Source organism: Strix uralensis, chromosome 4 (genome assembly GCF_047716275.1).
Source record: "Strix uralensis isolate ZFMK-TIS-50842 chromosome 4, bStrUra1, whole genome shotgun sequence".
Lineage (NCBI taxonomy): Eukaryota > Metazoa > Chordata > Aves > Strigiformes > Strigidae > Strix > Strix uralensis.
The window spans coordinates 88,649,983-88,670,248 of record NC_133975.1 but is presented as its reverse complement, the minus strand read 5'-3'; the positions used below and the strand labels follow the sequence as shown (position 1 = coordinate 88,670,248).

At 42.7% G+C, this 20,266-nt stretch overlaps 1 protein-coding gene and 1 long non-coding RNA gene across 3 annotated transcripts in view; one reads left to right on the top strand and one right to left on the bottom strand.

The window, feature by feature from the left end:
- C1QTNF4 (C1q and TNF related 4) overlaps positions 1-9,511 on the bottom strand; it is a 79,929-nt gene extending 70,418 nt beyond the window's left edge. Inside the window, exons 1-2 of one of the 2 annotated variants that reach the window (XM_074867617.1) lie at positions 9,380-9,511; positions 8,658-8,716 (exon numbers count right to left, since the gene is read on the bottom strand). The gene's annotated coding sequence lies outside the window, so the exon portion shown is untranslated. The remainder of the gene's footprint in view (positions 1-8,657; positions 8,717-9,379) is intronic. The other variant, XM_074867615.1, reaches the window with a different exon arrangement.
- LOC141943077 (uncharacterized) overlaps positions 1-20,266 on the top strand; it is a 50,600-nt gene that overhangs the window by 14,789 nt on the left and 15,545 nt on the right. The window lies entirely within an intron of this gene.

Below are 20,266 nucleotides of genomic sequence, written 5' to 3'. Positions count from 1 at the left end.
CACGGCCTGGCAACGGGATGAGCCAACAGGGCGTGGCGAGTCTGAAGGGCGCGGCCAGTCTGAAGGGCGCAGCCTGGCAACGGGGCGGGCCAACAGGGCGTGGCGAGTCCGAAGGGTGCAGCCCGGCAATGGAATGGGCCAACAGAGCGTGGCGCGTCCGAAGGGCGCAGCCTGGCAACGGGACTTGGTGTGTCCGAAGGGTGTGGCCTGGCAACTGGATGGGCCACCAGGGCGTGGCACGTCCGAAGGGCGCGGCCAGTATGAAGGGTGTAGCACGGAAACGCCAAGAGGGCGTGGCACGTCCAAAGGGTGCAGCATGGCAATGGGATGTGGCGCGTCCAAAGGGCGTGGCCTGGCAATGGCACGGGACACCAGAGCGTGGTGCATCTGAAGGGCGCGGCCTGGCAACGGGACAGGCCAACAGGGCGCGGCGTGTCCGAAGGGTGTGGCCTGGCAACGAGATGGGCCACCAGGGCGCGGTGAGTCCGAAGGGCGCGGCCCGGCAGCAGGGCAGCCCAACAGGGTGTGGCCCGTCCAAAGGGTGTGGCCCAGCAATGGGACGGACCAACAGGGTGTGGCTTGTCCGAAGGGTACAGCCCAGCAATGGAATGGGCCAACAGGGCGTGGCATGTCCAAAGGGCGTGGCCTGGCAATGGGACAGGACACCAGGGCGTGGCGCGTCTGAAGGGTGCAGCATGGCAACGGGACAGGCCACCAGAGTGGGGCATGTCCAAAGGGCGCGGCCCAGCAATGGGACAGGCCAACAGAGCGTGGTGCGTCCGAAGGGTGCGTCCCGGCAACAGGACAGGCCACCAGGGTGTGGCGAGTCCAAAGGGTGCAGCCCAGCAATGGAATGGGCCAACAGAGCGTGGCACATCCAAAGGGTGTGGCCCCGCAACGGGACAGGCCAACAGAGCGTGGCATGTCCAAAGGGCGCGGGCTGGCAACGGGACAGGGTGTGTCGGAAGGGTGCGGCTTGGCAACAGGACAGGCCACCAGGGTGTGGCACGTCCGAAGGGCACAGCCAGTCTGAAGGGCGTGGCCTGGCAACAGGATGGGCCAACAGGGCGTGGCACGTCCGAAGATTACAGGAGAACTCAATGGATGAATTTGTGGCTCTGAGGCTGGTGTTACTGGCAGGGCTTTGGATTTTTCCGTCACAGGTTGGTATACAGGACGCCAGACCTTTTGGCATCAGATGGGATGCACCTGTCCCAGAGCGGGAAAAGGATCTTGGGGCAGGAGTTAGCTGGGCTCATTGAGAGAGCTTTAAACCAGATTTGAAGGGGGAAGGGGACAAAGCTGGAACTCCCTGACATAAGCCCCAGGGTAGATTACCAATGTCTGTGGGCTGTTGTGCCAGTGATGACCCTCACCCTGCCATCTCAGTGAAGGCAAGGGATGGAGACATGCAGCACAACAAAGATGCAAGGATATTGATGGATCAGTAACCATGGTAACACCTGTGAAAGCTCAGGCCAGACTTAGGACCTCTAAATGCAAAAAGGTCCTGGGGACATCAGCCCATCTGAAGTGCATGTGTACCAATGCACACAGCATGGGTAACAAACAGGAGGAGCATGAAGTCACAATGAAACAGGAAAATGATGATGTAGTGGCTATCACAGAAACATGGTGGGATGTTTCCCATCACTGGAGTGCACCAGTTGATGCCTACAAGCTCTTTAGGAGGGATAGACAAGGAAGGAGAGGCATGGGGTGGTGCTGTATGTTAGGGACTGTTATGATTGCTTCGAGCACAAGCATAGTGAAGACAGGGTGGAGTGTCTTTGTGTTACAATCAGGGGGAAGGCCAATAGGACAGATGTTGTAGTAGGAGTCTACTATAGGCCACCCAACCAGCACAGAGAGGTGGATGAAATATTGTGTAGACACTTAGAAGAAATCTCATGATCACTTGCCCTTGTTCTTGTGGGAAACTTTAACTTCCCAGCTATCTGCTGAAAATATAACACAGCAGAGTGGGACCAGTCCCGGAGATTCCTGGAATGGGTGGGAGATAACTTCCTGACACAGCTCGTGAGTGAACCGACCAGAGAAGGTGCCCTGCTGGACCTCCTCTTTGTGAACAGAGAAGGACTGGTGGAGGATGTGGCGGCTGGAGGCCAGCTTGGGCACAGCGATCATGAAATAATAGAGTTCTCTATTCTTAGAGATGCCAGGAGAGGGGGAAGCAGAACTGCCATCCTGGACTTCCAAAGAGCTGACTTTGTCTTGTTTAGGCACCTGCTTGACAGGATCCCTTGGGAGATGGTCCTGAAGGGTATAGGGGTCCAGGAAGGCTGGGCGCTCTTTAGGAAGGAAGTCTTAATGGCACAGGAGCAGCCTGTCCCCAGGTGCTGTAAGAGAAGCCAGCGCGAGAGAAGACCATCCTGGCTAAACAGGGAGCTTTGGCTGCAACTCAGGGAGAAAAGGAGAGTTTACGGCCTTTGGAAGAAGGGGCTAGCAACTCACAATGATTACAAAGATGCTGTGAGGCTGTGCAGGGCAGAAATCAGGAGGTCTAAAGCCCAGCCAGAAATTAATCTGGCTTCAGCAGTCAAGGAGAACAAGAAATGTTTCTATACATATGTCAACAGCAAAAGAAAGACCAGGGAGAGCCTCCATCCTCTGCTAGACGCAGGAGGAAACATGGCAACGAGTGATGAGGAAAAAGGCTGAGGTGCTTAATGCCTTCTTTGCCTCAGTCTTCAATAACAAGACTAGTTGTACTGAGGGAATCCAGCCTCCTCAGCCAGAAGACAGAGACTGGGAGAACGACTCCCCACCCCCCCACCCCCCCCCCCATTCCAGGAGGAGATAGTCAGTGACCTACTGCATCACATAGACACACACGTCTATGGGACTAGATGGGATACACCCGAGGGTGCTGAAGAAGCTGGCTGGGGTGCTCGCCAAGCCGCTTTCCATCATTTCCCAGCAGTCCTGGCTGACCGGGGAGGTCCCGACAGATTGGAAATCGGCCAATGTGACGCCCATCTATAAGAAGGGTCGGAAGGATGGTCCAGGAAATTACAGGCCTGTCAGCTTGACTTCGGTGCCCAGGAAGCTGATGGAGCAGCTCATCCTGAGTACCATCATACAACACGTGTGGGACAACCAGATGATCAGGCCCAGTCAGCATGGCTTTATGAAAGGCAGGTCCTGCTTGACAAACCTGATCTCCTTCTACAACAGGGAGACCTGCTTATTGGATGAGGGAAAGGCTGTGGATGTTGTTTACCTTGACTTCAGTAAGGCCTTTGACACTGTTTCCCACAGCATTCTCCTGGCGAAACTGGCTGCTCGTGGCTTGGATGGGCACACGCTTTGCTGGGTAAAAAACTGGCTGGATGGTCGGTCCCAAAGAGTTGTGGTGAACAGAGTTAAATCCGGTTGGTGGCCAGTCACGAGTGGTGTCCCCCAGGGCTCGGTTTTGGGGCCACTCCTGTTTAACATCTTTATTGATGATCGAGTGCCCCCTCAGTAAGTTTGCAGATGACACCAAGTTGGGTGGGAGTGTTGATCTGCTCGAGGGTAGGGAGGCTCTGCAGAGAGATCTGGACAGGCTGGAGCAATGGGCTGAGGCCAACTGGAGGAGTTTCAATAAGGCCAAATGCCAGGTGCTGCACTTGGGCCACAACAACCCCCAGCAGCGCTACAGGCTTGGGGAGGAGTGGCTGGAGAGCTGCCAGTCAGAGAGGGACCTGGGGGTGTTGATTGACAGCCAGCTGAACATGAGCCAGCAGTGTGCCCAGGTGGCCAAGAAGGCCAATGGTATCCTGGCTTGTATCAGCAATAGCGTGGCCAGCAGGGACAGGGAAGTGATCTTACCCCTGTACTCGGCACTGGTGAGGCCGCACCCTGACGCCTGGGTTCAGTTTTGGACCCCACACTGCAAAAAGCCCATTGAATGACTCGAACGTTTCCAGAGAAGGGCAACAAAGCTTGTGCAGGGTCTGGAGCACAGGTCTGATGGGGAGAGGCTGAGGGAACTGGGGTTGTTTAGTCTGGAGAAGAGGAGGCTGAGGGGAGACCTCATTGCCCTCTACAACTCCCTGAAAGGAGGCTGCAGAGAACTGGGGATGAGTCTCTTGAACCAACTAACAAGCGACAGAACAAGAGGGAATGGCCTCAAGCTGCACCAGGGAAGGTTTAGACTGGTTATTAGGAAGTATTTCTTTCCAGAAGGGGTTGTTGGGCATTGGAATGGGCTGCCCAGGGCAGGGGTGGAGTCCCCATCCCTGGAGGGTTTAAGAGTTGGGTTGACATAGTGCTGAGGGATATGGTGGAGTTGGGAACAGTCAGTGTTGGGTTAATGGTTGGACTAGATGATCTTCAAGGTCTTTTCCAACCTAGATGATTCTGTAATTCTTGATGATTCTGTGAAATTTTCAGTGCAGTGTCGGTACGTGTGCATATGTTGTCAAAGGCGTAATCAAGGAATGAGGAAAAATGAGGGGACTACCACAACAGTCATTAAGGAAAACTGTGAATAGTTACAGATTTTGCCCATGAAATGCAAAAACATTTCATGCCCCTAAACTGGAGCACCCAGGGTTACAGCAAAACTGTTGGATTAATTAAGAGCTCAGTGTGTTGAGGGTGTTTACATACCAGGATGATATGTATATACAGCTCAAAAGACTAGAACTATTTCCAGAGTGGAAGAGACATACAGGAGACGCTAGACTCAATTAAGAAGAGTAATACTTGGGCTGGCTGTCTTTCCTGATGAGCTCTGCTCTGTTGTAAGCAGCCTTCGAAAAGAGGCATTGTTCCTTATATATAGAACTTAAAAAGCTTCAGTGGTCTGGAGGGATCAATTGGAATAGTACAATAGAGAACTATCTCACAGCAGCAGGGAGCTGGAATACATCAGCAAATGACTGTTTTCTCACTCTCTGAAATTACAAGCTGCCCACAGATTTTGGGAGAGATTGTTAAACTATCCCTAATAGAGTAGTTGCTTCTGTAGCTAGTCAGTTTGCTCACCTAATCATGATGAAGGTATGCAGAAATTAAATCCTCAGTTACATGTCTTAATTCTCAGCTAGCACACAGCATCATTGGTTTTTGCCTCAGAACTACCATTGCTACAAGAACTGTAGTGACATTGAGAAGTCTATCACTTGGGGTACTAATCCCCAAATACTTAAGTGGATTTTTAAAAAAGGAATATATCTAACCTACCTCACATCCTCTTGTTCCCCAATCATAACATTTATATTCTGTAATTGGAAACAAATACTTGAAATTCTACATAATGCTTAAATAACTAATTGACCTGACACTCTGGACTTCTTGTGTGCTTTGCCAAGCTATGCTTTTGAATAATTTACCAAATGAATGGTAATAAACCTTAAAATATTAATCAGGCTTTCTACAGAACATAAGTTGGAGGGTTTTATTTAGGTTGCAAGTGTGTTAATTTCTCAGACAATCAGTGTAACTCTGTCAACACGACCAAATCTGGTTTGTGAGTCTGCTGTCTTTCATCTCAAAGAGGCTTTTTTTTTGCTGATGTAGTATATTACAGCATTCCAGCATTAATGTTGCTCTTGCTCCACTGGGATGGAGCCTGCTGTGTCTGAATATAAAGTGTTGAGTCTAATAATGTAAACATAAGAACACAAAACCAGCCATACCTGGCCAGACCAATAGCCCATATAGATCAATATCCTGACCTCAGCAGTGGTCACAAATAAGTGCTACTTAGGCCAAAAGACAAGGCCAGTGAGCTTGGAGGCAGTAGGTGACTGGACAACGTAAATGGCTTACAGCAATAAATTTCAAAAATTCTTTATCTAGAGAACTATGTTTGGTAGAGGAGCTGGGCATCTTTTAATGTGTTTTCCTATTAGGGAAAAAAATGTTTTAACTGTGATCCCAAATGTATTGATCATTGAAAACCTGTACAAATGGTAGTCTATCGGACTGTCCCCCTTTAAGTCTTGAATACGTGTATAGCTCCCATTTTACAGACAGACAGTACTCAACTTCTATAGTTTGAAATACAGCTGGATGCTAAGAGCAGTTTTGGAGAAATTAGTGAATATTGACTGTTGGAAAAAAGTACCTTGCAATCCCAACCTCTCAGCAGTCTGGTTTTGTCTGAAAGTATTAAAGATAGATCCTCTTTCTGAATTTACTTTTCGTGTGAATTCCAAAGAACAACGACTGTGAGAGGAATGCTTGTATGCGTTTAGTTAAAAGGTAATGCTATCAAGTCTGACCAACCTTTTGTCTCCTCTTATCTTGTGAAATATTGAGAAGGGCACCTGTTTATTCTCTTTTTCAGCAAGACAAGTGATCTTCTGGGTGGAAAGCATCATAACCTCAAAAATTACTACTCTGTTTAGGAGGCTCAATCAACAATCCTTAGCAGGCATCTCCTAGGACTCTTAAAATTGAATGATACTGAAAAATGTTGAAAGCAATTCTGCTTTTATTTAGTTGGTTTATTATCCATGTCTTTTATGTATGTTCGCCTTTCACCTTTCATTTTTGGATAGTCAGATACATTGCCTGTGTTCTGTCCCCTGCCCATTCTTTCTCAGACCCCATAGGAACAGAGCTACAGCACCAACACGATACTGATTCTGAGCTTAAAACTTATCAAATTTTTTCTCTCTTTTCATACATGTAGCCTGAAAGCTCAGCTTCTCTATCAGTATGTGTATGAGGACATCAGGAAAGTTGGTGAGAGTTCGAAGTCTCAGTATTCTGTGGATGACAGCCCATTCTTGGCTGCCTAATACTAACTGAAACCATCATGATCTCATAGCTTTCAACTGCCCTGAAGATATGAGCAGCTGGCTCTGGCTGAAGTTAGATAAGACAGTAATGAAGCTATGGAGAAGAAGTGCTCAGATGGAAACACTCTTCCCCAATAACAATCACTCCCATTGAATGCAAGCCTTAGGGTCCTCTTAGCCTGTACTGCACAATCAATAGCTGTGGAGGTGAAAAATGTTAATTATCATTTGTGGCTGGCAAGGAGATTGTGCTGGATCCTATTAATGTAAAACTGGGCAGTGTGACTGATGTAGTTCTAAGATACAGGCTGGAACTATTGTAAGTGTTAATATATAGGAGTAATTCATCATGGAATAAAATGGAAAGACTGAAAAGGGCACAAATCTTTGAATATGCAAAAATTTGCAAGAGGGGGAGACTGATTAGCTGGACTGTATATCCATTAAATTGGGGATAAAAAGTTATTGTGATGGAAGAACCAGCTTTGAGGGAGATCAGTGGTGGAGCTGCTGAAGGATCAGTTCTGGGACCAATCCAATTTAGTTTTCCTTATCATATTGACATAAAAACAAAATTATGCTGATGAAATTACTGGTGTCCCAAAGCAGGGAGATACCATCAGATGATAAACTGGGATATGGTACAGAAAGAACCAAATTACCTTAAGGATCTGAGTCTGAGGAACAGGTTGATTTTTAATATTTCAAAGTATCAAGATCATGTATAGAATTAATAACTGGAAATTTTGTGACATGCTCGGAGTTCATGAATTGGAAATGATAAAGGGGGAGAAAGACGCAGGATACCTGTGAGTTGTCAGTGTAATAGAACCATAAAAAAAGTAAGTGCAATCTTAGGACTTGTATCAAGCAAGTGAAAGAAGAAATAAAGTACTAGCAGTAAGGTAAAAGGCATGACTGTGTAGACTTCTGAGCAAGCATGTTCAGGAGACAAGAATTAAAGCAGAACAGATGATGACAGGAATGGAGAGTTTATAATACAAAGGGGATTAACAGAGTTTGTCTGGTTTAGCCTCAGTAAGCCAAGGGTGAGAAGGCAGACGTTCTGGAAACCCACAGTGGAGCCTGGGGAAGGCAGACGTGAGAGAAGTCTTCCAGCTAAAGGACAGTGTTGGCTTTAGAGCAAATACAAGTTCACCAAGAAAAACTGATCTTCTTTCTAATTTCCAGACTTCTGACAATCAGAGCAGTGACATTCTGGGACAGCCTTTCAAATGGACTTGTGGAACAAGAAGCACAAATGATTTTATGATGGACTGTGATCAGTTTGGGAGAAGGCTGTATTATATGGTTCTTGCAATAACAGGCCATTTTATCTCTCACCTGACATTAAAAGGTCCAACAAGTGTTTCCAGCAGCAGTGGAACCAATGAAACCTGGTTTCTTGGAGGTTTTTTTCTTGGGGTAGGACTCTCCTCTAGACCCTTTGATGTCTGAAGAGAGGCTACTTGCTGCCTATCCCCCAGTAGAGGCATTCCTGCATTTTTCTACCCGACTGCCTAGTTTCACAACACTAGTAAGAAATCGATACCCTCTCATAAATTTGGTTGAGACTGGCTAACAGGTTTTTGGAAGAGATGTGTAACAGTATGGAGATATCGATTCATTTCCTTTGAAAAACAGGCCAAAAAAACAAAGCTGTTGGGGGAATAGATATCTTATGTTAGGGGTGATTCAGCTGGAAAGCTTAAGCATCATCAGACCCAATTTACTTTCCAGTAGAATAAACACCTCGCTGCTCTGATGGAGTCTCTGGTAATGGGAAATTGTGTAAGCAGCCTGCTGCTCCCCACTGGAGTCCTTGTTCTGTCAACCTGGTTTGCTCTTCAGATGCACAGGAAGAAGCAAACTATTCCATAAGAAAGCTAAGCAACTTACTTTCTTGACAGAGGAGGAGTGGTACTGGTTGTTCTCTGGCTCACGCTTTATCTTCAGGGCTAAGAAACACAAAATCCAGGAAATACAAAGTGGAAGGAGGAGGAATTAATAAGTTACTGTACTTGACTCGAGTTACTACTTACAAGCAAAGGCTCATGAATGAAGCTGCCCAGAGGCTGGCTGCATTTTCATTCTGAATGAAAAGTAAGTCCTTTAAAAAACTGATTTTTGGGTTTGTCTTCTTTACAAATAACTGGTTGCAATTTATTTTCATGTTGTCCTAGCCTAAATTCCAGAAAGAGGCTGGCTGTCATTATTTGTGCTTTTAAATGAAGCCTCTGTGTTCTTCAAATCTCATGGACTTTACACCAAGGGAAGCAGATGGAGAAAACATTACTTCAAAAGCACTGACATCCAGCACAGACAATGAAATGTTGAATCCTGAAGACATTTGCATTTGTGCCTTTTCAGTTTGCTGTCCAACCTGTCTTCCTGCCTCCTTATCCCCTTGGCGAACGCTCTTAACCATAAACTCATAAATGTATGACAGCTGGAAGTCTTGTTTAGTCAGGTCTTTATGATCTGGGAATGCAACAGATCACCTGTACGCTGCATAGGCAATGACACTGTGCACACAGCACATGGAAATGCTGTATGCGTGACAACCGGTGTAACTTCTGGTACTAGTTGTGAGTTAAAGCAAAAGAATTATTTCTACTCACACAGCAAAGGTGCTACGTGGATGGAGATGATATGCATGTCTTGGACTGCAGTTTCAAAGCCTCTATCCATAAGACCTCTTCCTGCTCCCAGTACAGTTGTGGTAGAAACTCCACTGACTTCATTGCTGTAGGAGTAAGGAATAACAGCTTCTTTCTGAGGAAAATAAATATTATTAGTAAATTTGGACTCAAACCAGTATAACTAGATATTATTAATGTTTAATTCTGCATGTCCTGTTTACACAGTAGTCCAAACAATTTTGAGATGCTAAGCAGCAGCAACAAGAAGCCTTTTAATTATTCTTTTCTGTCATTCACTTAGAATCATGTTGCAGCGCAACAGTCTAGTCGTGGAAGACCTTCTAGGAGATACTAAAAAATACTTTACAGAAAGAACAGACTACACTGATTGCAGTTGGTGTCAGAGTCTGATGCTGTCTGAATGCCTCGACCTAAGGCCTCCTCAAGCTCCTTGGTTCTAGTACCTTTAATAACAGCTCCAGCTCTTGAATCAGCTTTGTATCCACTTTCCATCCTTGCATATCAGCTCCCCCCGAAATGTGTTTTAATCAAAGCCTCTTCTCAAAAAAAAAAAAAAAAAAAAAAGTTGGTCATTTTTCTTTCAAAGATAATTGCCTACATGTAGGCTGTAAAATGTCACATTACCATACAAAGACCCTTTAAGAAAACACTGAGCCCTGTTAGAAGCACATTCTGTTAAGGAATTCAGCTGTCTTGTGTATTTAATAACATTTAAACCTAGTCCTGGATGTCTGAAAATGCTTTAGCAGTGCCCAATTTATAAACCCTGTCTTGAGATGGAAACAGAACACCCTTGTCAGGAGTACTTTGTCCCTGCTTTGCAGCTGAGAAACCTGAGATATGGTGAAGTTAAATGGCTTGGTCAAAGTGCTGTGGCAGCGCTGGGTAGACAGATTTGGGATCCTGCCTGCAAATTCTGTGGTCTTATTGAAAAGACATTCCTTCCCACTGATTTCTCAGCATTCCTCTGTCTTTCTAGAAGGACTCTGCATGGAAATAAACTATTCTTTTCAAATTCATTCATTCCTGCCACTGGGCACTACCCGCTGCCAGAACCTTACTGGTCACATAATTATCCCCACAACTGCCAGCAGTGTGTTGCAGAGGATTATGCAGCAGGAGCAGATGAACTGCTAAACAGATCCTGTTTTCCTATAGATGGTATCAGAAGGGAAGAAGGACTGGGAGTAAAACAAGGGAATATCATGGAAAGAGGCACAGCTGCTCCTGAGCTCAAATGTCTTTTGCTGGTTTTGAGTTGATGATTGCAATGCTGTAGATGCAGCTAAGAATTGGAATTAACTCTCCAGAGCTGTAAATGCACATTAATTAGAGCTCCTTCGCAATAAAATGGTATCTCCTCATCCATTTTAAAACTGGATGAGTCAAACCCCAGAAAAAGGAATGAAGAAAATAATCCCTTCTTTGGCAGACATACAGGGAGGATGTTAATTAATAGGGCTTGTAATTTTTATGATTCTTTGACAGTGTCCTTCAAACCCCTGCAGGATTAATCAGTAAAAGACCTGTAGTCCTACTGCTTGGGAGTCTTACAGAATACTTTTACCGGGTATGCAGTAACCAGGAGGAAATGTCCAGATGTGAATATTTCATCAGCAAGAATTGAATACTGCACTCTTGGTTTTGAAACTGTCTCTGAGTTTTCAATCTAAGGTCAATATTTTTCAAGTCAGAAACTTAATGTAAGCGATCTACATTCATAGTTTGAGAAGTCTGCTGCATGGAAATCTTGCTACTTTTATGTAGAAGCCCTTCACATAGATTTAAAGACCAACACCAGGTGCCTAGGTTTTGTTATTATTGGCACAAATAATTTGTTCCCCACAATCCACTCAGAATAATGATGACATTACTTCAATAATTGTCATTTGGCCAGATTTAGGGTTGGAGAAATAACCTGTTACCCTGGCTCAGACAACTAAAGGGCATTAGTGGCCTCCAGGCATTAGGGTCTTACCCTCTCAAAGATGTCTCTCCTTAAATGAATAAACAACCCACCAGGAATACTAGGACCCCATGTGCTGTGTGAGCTCCCCTTTAATAAGCTTCTAAGGATATGTACATACTCCTCAACAGACTGTGACACAGAGATCCCTAGTTCATAACAACATCTGTACTAACTCTGGAACTGGAAGTGATATGAGTCTGTGCCCCACCTAATAACAATTGCTAAGTTAAAAAAAAAAAAAAAAACAAACTGTGAGGCTCCCCAGCCCCAGAGAGACCTCTCTGCAAACATATGAAGAAAACTTTCTTTTCTAGACATGTGCCAGAGCTCTGTCTTGTGGGGCAAGTGGTGTGGAGTGACCCAGGAGGAGCTGTGGAAGGAAGATGGAAATTTCTCAAATCACGTGTGCACCTGTGTGTGAAAGGGGGAAGAAGTGAAGTCTCTTTGTCCATTGGATGTACCTCAGCCAAGATATGTCTACGCTGCCCTCAAACTAGTGACATGTTGAGAGTTGCATTCTAGCTAGGTTTAAACTGCCTCATTTTGCCATTGGTGCAGTGCAGCAGAAAGCCTAGCAGAAGCTCATTTCCTTTAGCTCCTTAGCTTGGTTTCGCTCCCATTCTGACCTCCATTCTGTGAGATCAATATTGCATGCTGTACCCAGCATAGCTAATTTTAAATGTGGATGTATCTCTGTGCTATACAGTAGTCAGTGGGGTGGCTGTATACTCAGCATGGCAAGAATACCTTCCTGTTGTCATTCATCGTGCTCAAATCTCTCTATGAGAACAGAATCTGCCACAAACAGGAGGCAGCCAGAGCTCTGTTGTGGTTCATTAGGAACAATGAGCCCTGTCATGTCCACACCCCATCTGATGTGTTGCTGTTGTATTTTTGTTGTTTCCTGGTTTATTTCCTCCCCACTGCTTCCCCTCTCTTTGCTGTACCTGGTGTGGCGTACAGCTGAAGACTCTGGCGCACGGGGTCAGTACTGTAAGATGCCCAGCACAGTTTGGGGCATGATCAGATACTGTACTTGAGCTAACCCCTTCTTATGGTAAGAAGCTCTTCTTTTGATCCCTGTTTGTTTGATCCCAGCAGCCTGAAGGTTGATCTAGGTAAGAAATCTTTCCACTGGGAAATACTGTATTTCAAAAGTGCATCACACCTGAAAATGAAGGGCTAGTTTTTCAGTCCCCAACAAGATCCCTTTGAACAAGAGCAGTGACATGGAAGTGCTCTCCACAGCCAGCTGTGGTTCCTGTGCCATCGTTACTTGAACAAGTACAATAGACTTAATTTCCGATTGCTGCCTTTGGCTTGAGGAATATATTGAAGACAGTAGTGGGGGGAGCTAGAACACAATGTGGTCTAGCAGTCCTGGGTTAGAAGAATGGTTTAGAAGGAATCTGTGGAGAAGAGTGCCCTGAACCTTTTAGAACAGGAGCTGACCCCACTCACTCTGGGGCTAAAAACTAGCGAGGACATTACTTGCCTTTGATTCCCCTGCCAAAGTGAAAGCTCATGCACTCAGCCAGAGCCTTTAATTTCAGAACCAGATCCTATTTTGTGCAGGTTAGCACCTGCAGAGTCAATAGTTTGGCTAAAATGGCAGAGACTCTCATTGCCTGTACTTGGCTATAAATGTATCATCAACTAGAGTCAGGTTATTTCGTAAATGGTATTTTCCTATTATGGGATTTAAAGGGCCTAGTGCGTGGAAGTGATTGTTTAAAAAATGATTCTGATAGGGGATAGTTTGTTGTTTTATATGCTTTAAAAATATCAGGTTGAATGAAAACAGGCATCTGCTGCCAATGAAACAAACCCACAAACCTCTTCCTCAGATCTCTTTCTCTCTAATAGAAGCCAGTGTATTCTTCTGTGTACAGCATTTCTGCAGTGAGATAATTCCTAGTTGCTTTTTCTTTCTTTGGATCTGCACTGAGAGCCGAGATGAAGTTATCTGACTAAGTTGTACTAAAAGAAAGCGAAAATCCCTCAAAGGTGATGGTAAAGACAAAGGAGATAGGGTCTTTCCTCATAAAGGATTGCACTTATTCTCAAAATGTTGTGCTAGTGTCTTCTACAAACTAGATTCAGCAATGAATGGAAATAACATCCTGAAGAGAACAGTACTTTCAGAAACAGTCTATCTGTTGCATTGCTGTCAGGGAGCTGCAAAAAAGTACAGGTTTTTGTTACAGTAAATGCTAGAGTAGGTTTTGCCTTGACATAGGGTTTAAATGAACATGGAAATCTTGGTCTCACTTTACAGCTGGAGATCATTCAGACATACGTGAAGATGAATGCAGATAAAATCACTTTTTGCATGACAGTACCAGCCATTTAAAGACTCCAAAAATGTGGTGGTGTGGGAAGCTATTGTCTGAGAACTTCCCTCTTCTCTACTTTTTCTCAGACTGACGGACAGCATATACACTAATATTTTACTTTGCAAGAATTAGTGCTTTTAAAAAAATAAAGCAGATGGCAACATCCACTGTATTTATGAAGCACAATTTGCAAAGAAAGCAGCTTCCAGTATGTGGTATCACATACACGTTCAAGTGGAGGATCCTTAGAGTATAACAGAAGGAGCAGTCACATACATCACTCATTAAGTACAAAAGCACTTTTTCAATAAGCCCAATGAAAGCTTAGAAGTTGCTTTCCAAACTACTATGTGAGATCAAAATATTCTGTATGCCAATAGCTTGACGTAAATCAGAATTTCCCTCTGTCCTGTCCTGTCTCCCAGCTGTTCTGACAGCTTAGCAGTTAAGGCTCATATCTAAATGGTGTTTATATGACATAAAATAGAAATAACAAAATTTATTTTGCTAGAAATAACAAATCTAGGACTCCAATAGAAAATCTGAAAGAAACACCTGATGGAAAAAGAGGTTTTCAGCTAAATAGATTTGCTAAGGGTTTCTTATTGCAGACAGCTTTCATTGAGGGGAAAAAAGCAAACCGATGAACATTTTTTTAAGCAATAAAATGGATTTAGAAAGTTATTTTCAGTCCCTGGATTTGTCTGTCAAACTTGATGGTACCTGCACTATGGAAAAGAGCAAGAAGGGAGGTCACCATGCCTCATGGAAGGTGCTGGCTGATGAAGAGCTCAGCATCCAGGGGAGACTGTGAGCATGAAGCATGTGCTAGTTTAGGGAGTTGTGGTTTGATATTGTGCTGAGACAAAGCAAAATACTCTGCTTCAGCTTCATGATTTTGAACCTAAGATTTCACTTTGGGAACACTGAAATATTTAATATTTTCATCTTTAAGGGAAAAGAAGCAGGAATGTTCTTAGTCTGGCAATTCTAAAAGTCCCAGTTCTCCATGAAAAAAAAAAAAACACCAAGCCCCAGTATGTTTGTAGAAAATTATCCAAAGAGGAAAAGACATTTTGTCCAGCCCTTATTCCAGTAGGAGACTGTTATGTTAGCTTGTGTTCAAGTGAGTAAGAGATGAACTAAAGGTCTTTCAACCTCTAGAAAGTGTTTCTGCAACTTGGACAAAGTACTATGGGGAAACCTCTAGAACTAATAGGCAGGTCTTAGAAAAAAGTCTGGCAACTTTGTATTCCACTGCTCCCCTCCCCCCCCCCCCCCCCCCCAAAAAAAAAAAAAAGGTAAAAAGAAAAAAGGAGCCCTGTAATCAAGTTTTGTCTGCATGGGATGAAATCTTGTAGACACTGATGGAGCGCCAGCATAGTAACCCAAACCCAGTGGGGCTGTTTTTCTCAGAACAAAGCTTCTTTCAGAGAGCTATTATTTCTGTTTGAGAATATTGTGCTCTGGCAATGAAATCTTCATGTGTTTTATACGTTCTGCTGTTTGTCAGTGAAAGTGCTTTATCACACATTTATCACCCTGCAGGACTCAGGCCCAGCTCTTCTCTAAGTGGCTAATGCTATCACCTTTCAGTCTGTGACTGACAAACTCACAATCCTGTATTACTGTCAGTGTTGTGGGTATGCTGAAGCATTAAAAGCTCTTTCTTGTTCCATCAAAGGAAGAATTAACCTTTTGATCTACTTTGCAGCATTCTGAACCCTGGGTTGTTTGTTTCATGTTAATGAAATTCAATCTTTGTGCAACAGCAGAGGCCTCTTAAGTCTTACAATTCTTCAGCAGAGGCTGGGAATGGAAACCCAATCTTGCAAATATGGGCTGGAGCCTTGTTGTCAAGGTCATTCAGCCTTTCCTGAACAGAAAGAAAGTGCAGGAAAAAGAACATAAAATGTTTTATATTTTATTTTTGACCATTTATTGGATAGAAGGGATTTTTCACCCTCATCTGTAACATTAGGTCTATAGCAGTCCTATAAACAGCAATTGTCTCGAAGCAGTCCTGTGAAAAGATCTTCTATTCTTAACTGCTTTGGAGAATAGCTGGGAGGTCTGTGCTGAATTAATTGTATTAGAGAATTAGAGATTATTCTAGATATTTCTAAGCTGCATATGAATTTAGTTCAGCTTTGTATATCGAGAACGTGTGTAGAATAGGATTACTAGTAGCTTTCTTGAAGGATACTGATGGATAGCCCTTAGTCCAAGAGTTGAGGATGACACGGTGGAAGAGTGATAATGACACTAGATTCCTTCACTGATCATTAAAATAGTGGAGCTGGGCAAGAAAGATGCTGGCAAACTCAAGTTGGTAGTGCAGGTTTGTTTTCCAAAGCACAGTTTGCAGTGTTATGCCATGTAATGTGACGTATGAGAGGAAAAGACACTGGTTTGCTGTTTACAGCAATTTTCCATAGCCATTTTACTGGTTCGGATCCCTTGCATGGGACACATGCAATTTCCATGACGTCAGAGTATGTGTCTCATTTTGTCTCATTGCTTGAAGCAGATCAGGTCTGTGCTTAGGTGGGGAATGCACTACGCTTGTGGGACAGAGATCTCATAAACCTTTTGATTCCTTTTTTATTTTTGATAGGCTGTACAGTAGGCAACTTGCAGTTTATGCACTCATAAATCCTTGTGCTTGTAATAAAACTATTGAAATGAAGCTTTCACAAGATATGGTTCAGATAATCCCAGAAGAATTTGGAAGCTTTTTTGGATCTTCCTTTGGCTGTCAGAGTGGTGCAGACAGGTGGCTTGGTGTGCATGCGTGTGAGAGGGAGTGAGAGAGAGAGGGACAGAGTTTTTAATATGATTCTAGGTATCACCCAGTTCTAGACAGGCTGGCAATGCTGAGAGATTAGCTTTCATCCCAGTATATTGGCGCTTGCAGTTCAGGCTCTAAGCACAAATAGGGAGGCACAGCAGACAACAAAATTCTTTGAATAGCAGCAAGACAAAAATAGGATTGTTTCTGTGTCTACATGAACAAGCAGCAAGACTCAGTCTCTGCCTTACAATTTAGAATGTAATAAATTGCACGAAGTTGGGTATGACTGTCATGTTACCCCTTGTGTACAGACAGAAATTGAGGCCACAAAGAGGGGAAGTGACTTGCTCAAGATGATACAGCAGTTCTGCAGCAGAGACTGGGAATGGAAACCTGATCTCACAAATATGGTTTGGAGTCTTAATGTCAAGGTCATTTGGCTTCATATGAACAGAAAGAACTGCAGAAAAGAGAATATATTCTATTTCCCATTTAATTTTGAACTGTTTATTGGACAGAACTACATTTTTTGCCTTACCATTAATAGTGCTCCTTAGGCAGTGCTTTGAAGCACAAAATATTTCAAGACATGGAAACTGTCTGGAATTGATAAATATTTTGTTGCCTAGTCCCACACCATATCATAATTTTTTTCTTCTTCTTGGTTTCTTTCAGTGTGAAAAGAGACATTTAAAAGCTGGTATCGATGCTTCATTTGTAGACTGTAAAAGCAGGAGATATTTGGAAGGTTACATCGATACTGTGTGGGATTGTGTTATTCCCAGTGCAGTTCATTCTTGTATAGAAAACTAAACTCCAAATGTGCAGAGGATACCAATTCCTTGTTTCACTGATGGCATGATTTTGCAGCCATACTAATAGCATGGCATTTAGCCTGCAAGGACCAGAGCTGCAGAGCAGAGGTGTCTCACTTGTTTTAATTTCTCTCCATGCCTCTGAAAAGCAAATTCACAGGTAGAGAGGCTGGACATGAAGCAAATTCACAGGTAGAGAGGCTGGACATGGTACAAAGGGCTTCCACTCATCTCTGCTCTCATTCCAACCCAGGTCTGGACATCTGCCTCCTGACTCAAACAAGGCAAGATCACAGCCGGGAAAGGTTAGTTCTAAAGTGAGAATTTCAATAAAAATTAGCAAAAGTTTCTGTCAAATGTGCTTTCTAATGACAGAAATTAGAGTCCTCTTTCTCCTGGCATGTGTCTAGGTTTTTGGCCAGGCTGTGTTTGCTTCCTTATTTTCATCTAACATCTCCATTTCTTAAATAATTACACAATTTTTACTGACTTGACTTGCACTAACTACTTTGACAGCATATATACAGCTGCAATTTGCATATGCAAACTTCAGAATTAATAAAGATGTTGTGCCTCTGAACAGTTTCGCCCATGTGATAACGCAGTCCTAAATTAATCTGAGTGGCCAAGGTGCTGAAGGAAGGAAGTTGGTTTTGATCTGCCCCACTAAACTCATTTTTTTTGCATTTCTTTCCATATTAACTGTCTATTGGTCCTCTGTAAATTGAAGTGCTTGAGCAGGAAAAAGAAACAGAGGAACCAAGAAAAGAATGCTTTAGTTGAGAAATTAAACTGTTTTCAAAATCAAAAGTATATATTTTAGGCATTTGCAGTATAACATTTCAATTGTAGTTACTGTGGCAGCCATTAAGACAACTTTCTACATGATTAAGAATACCTAACTGTATATTGAGTGTAGCTGGCCTCTGTTTTCAAATTATATGAATACCACCATGACTTGGTATGAATATTTAACTAGTTCTATTAGCTTTCGGAGATGTTTATTGTGGAGCTGACTGTTTGCTAGTGTGGAGGAGGTGAAAATGCTTTGGAAAGAGAAGCAGTATAGAAGATTAGAGCCGGAGGACTATCCAATTTGATTATATTTCCCTTGGAATGTTCTTTGTTTCTTTTTATTTCACAAGATTATACTATGTGTATCAAAGCTTCTCCATAAGCTTAGTACTTCTACTGTGTCATCTTTTCTTTGCAAGGTACACCACCACTTTTGTCCATTTTGGAGAGTTTGCCCGGTACTATTCTCACAGAATATGTCAAGTCTTCCATTATTAGATACTGTACAAATATTTTTTTCCAGCAATATATAGTGAGAGGTGTTGCCTGGCTCCATGGTTTTAAGATTGCTTTTTTTTCCCCACAAAGAGCAACAACAAGAGTAGCTTCCTCATGACTATCTTAAATCTTCTGAATGGACCGAATCCCAATACACATGTCTATAAGTCCTCTTCAAGTTCTGTCTCTAGCAATTTTTTATTGCTTTCAAGATGGATTTTCAAAATATTTTTACCATCTAGTATTCCCATATTGTATCTATGAAGGAAAAACAGACTGCTTTGCATTTCATATAGACATCTGGGGCAATATTATGTATTTTGTGAGATAACGATGAAGAAATACACATTCTGTAAACTAGATAGTACTGAATCCTGTGTGACAGTTAGTTTGGGAGCAAGTATTTATCATCTGCATGATCTCATCTCAGTCTTTTGCTGTTATTTCATATTTACAGTCTAGACTAAATAACTTAATAGTTTTTATGCAGTTTCTCTTTTAAAAACAGCTATGAATCATATATTCTAGACATAATCTTGATCATGGAAACTTCAGCTTTTGCATTATACTTTCTAATGAAGCTAGTCTAGTTTGGTTTTTGTCTGGAAATACTATAAATAAAGTAAGTAAACAGTATACATTTATTTGAACGTCCCCCTTTCTCCTTCCCGTGCCTTTCACCTCCTTCCTGGTAAGAAATCATCTATTTACTACAGTTTCTTTCACTGAAGATATGAAAGTATTTTTATTTTCTTTCTGATTAAGATACATTTCTGAGATCTGATCTATTTTTTTTCTTTTTTTTTTTTTTTTTTTACTCACTAGCTTGTCTCTTCTGTGACCAATTAGTAAATACAGTTTTAATTACCAGGTGATATTTCACGGGTGCCAGAATTTTGGAGAAAAAGTCTTGTAATTGCTATAATGAGAATTAGTTTGCCATTTTATGATCCAGTCGTAATTGCCTCTTAATGCCTCATCCCACAGAGGATCTCATACACACGACCCTAACATATTGTTTGAAATATGCTACCACTGGGTCTTCCATCCTATCCCCTCTCCTTTTATGTGTTCTAGGTTACTGTGTTTTATTCTTGGCCATTGGAATCTTTCTGAAAAATTTATTTTTACTTTTTGGCTTGGTTTGTTTGTTTTGACCAGAGAGGGACAAGAAGTTAATTTTAAAGTTTCTGGATTTTATCAGATAATTCCACCTGCTTGAGCTACCAGACAGGGTTCTAATAAATGGTTTAATATTTCATTTAAGTTATTTTTCACTATAAACAGTGAACTGCTGCTTAAATATTTAATTTTATTATCTACTACATTCAGCAAGTGTTCACTTTTTTAAAAAGTGTTTCATGGAGCCAAGATTAGAGTACTGTAATATACATCTGCTGAGGGTTTTTTGCTCAACTATTAATTACAACTTTTTAAGAATGATTTCTGTGCTCATTGTGCTTATTTCATAATTTTATTCAGTATCTCTGAATTTTAATGATAATGGATTGGTAACCAAATCAAACCATGGAGATAATAAGTCTCATTTTTATCTTCTTCTCCCATACAAAGATTTTTGTTTAGTTTTTCAGCTTTTTTCCCATCCAGGATAAGCCAGAGGATTTTTCTAGATAATTT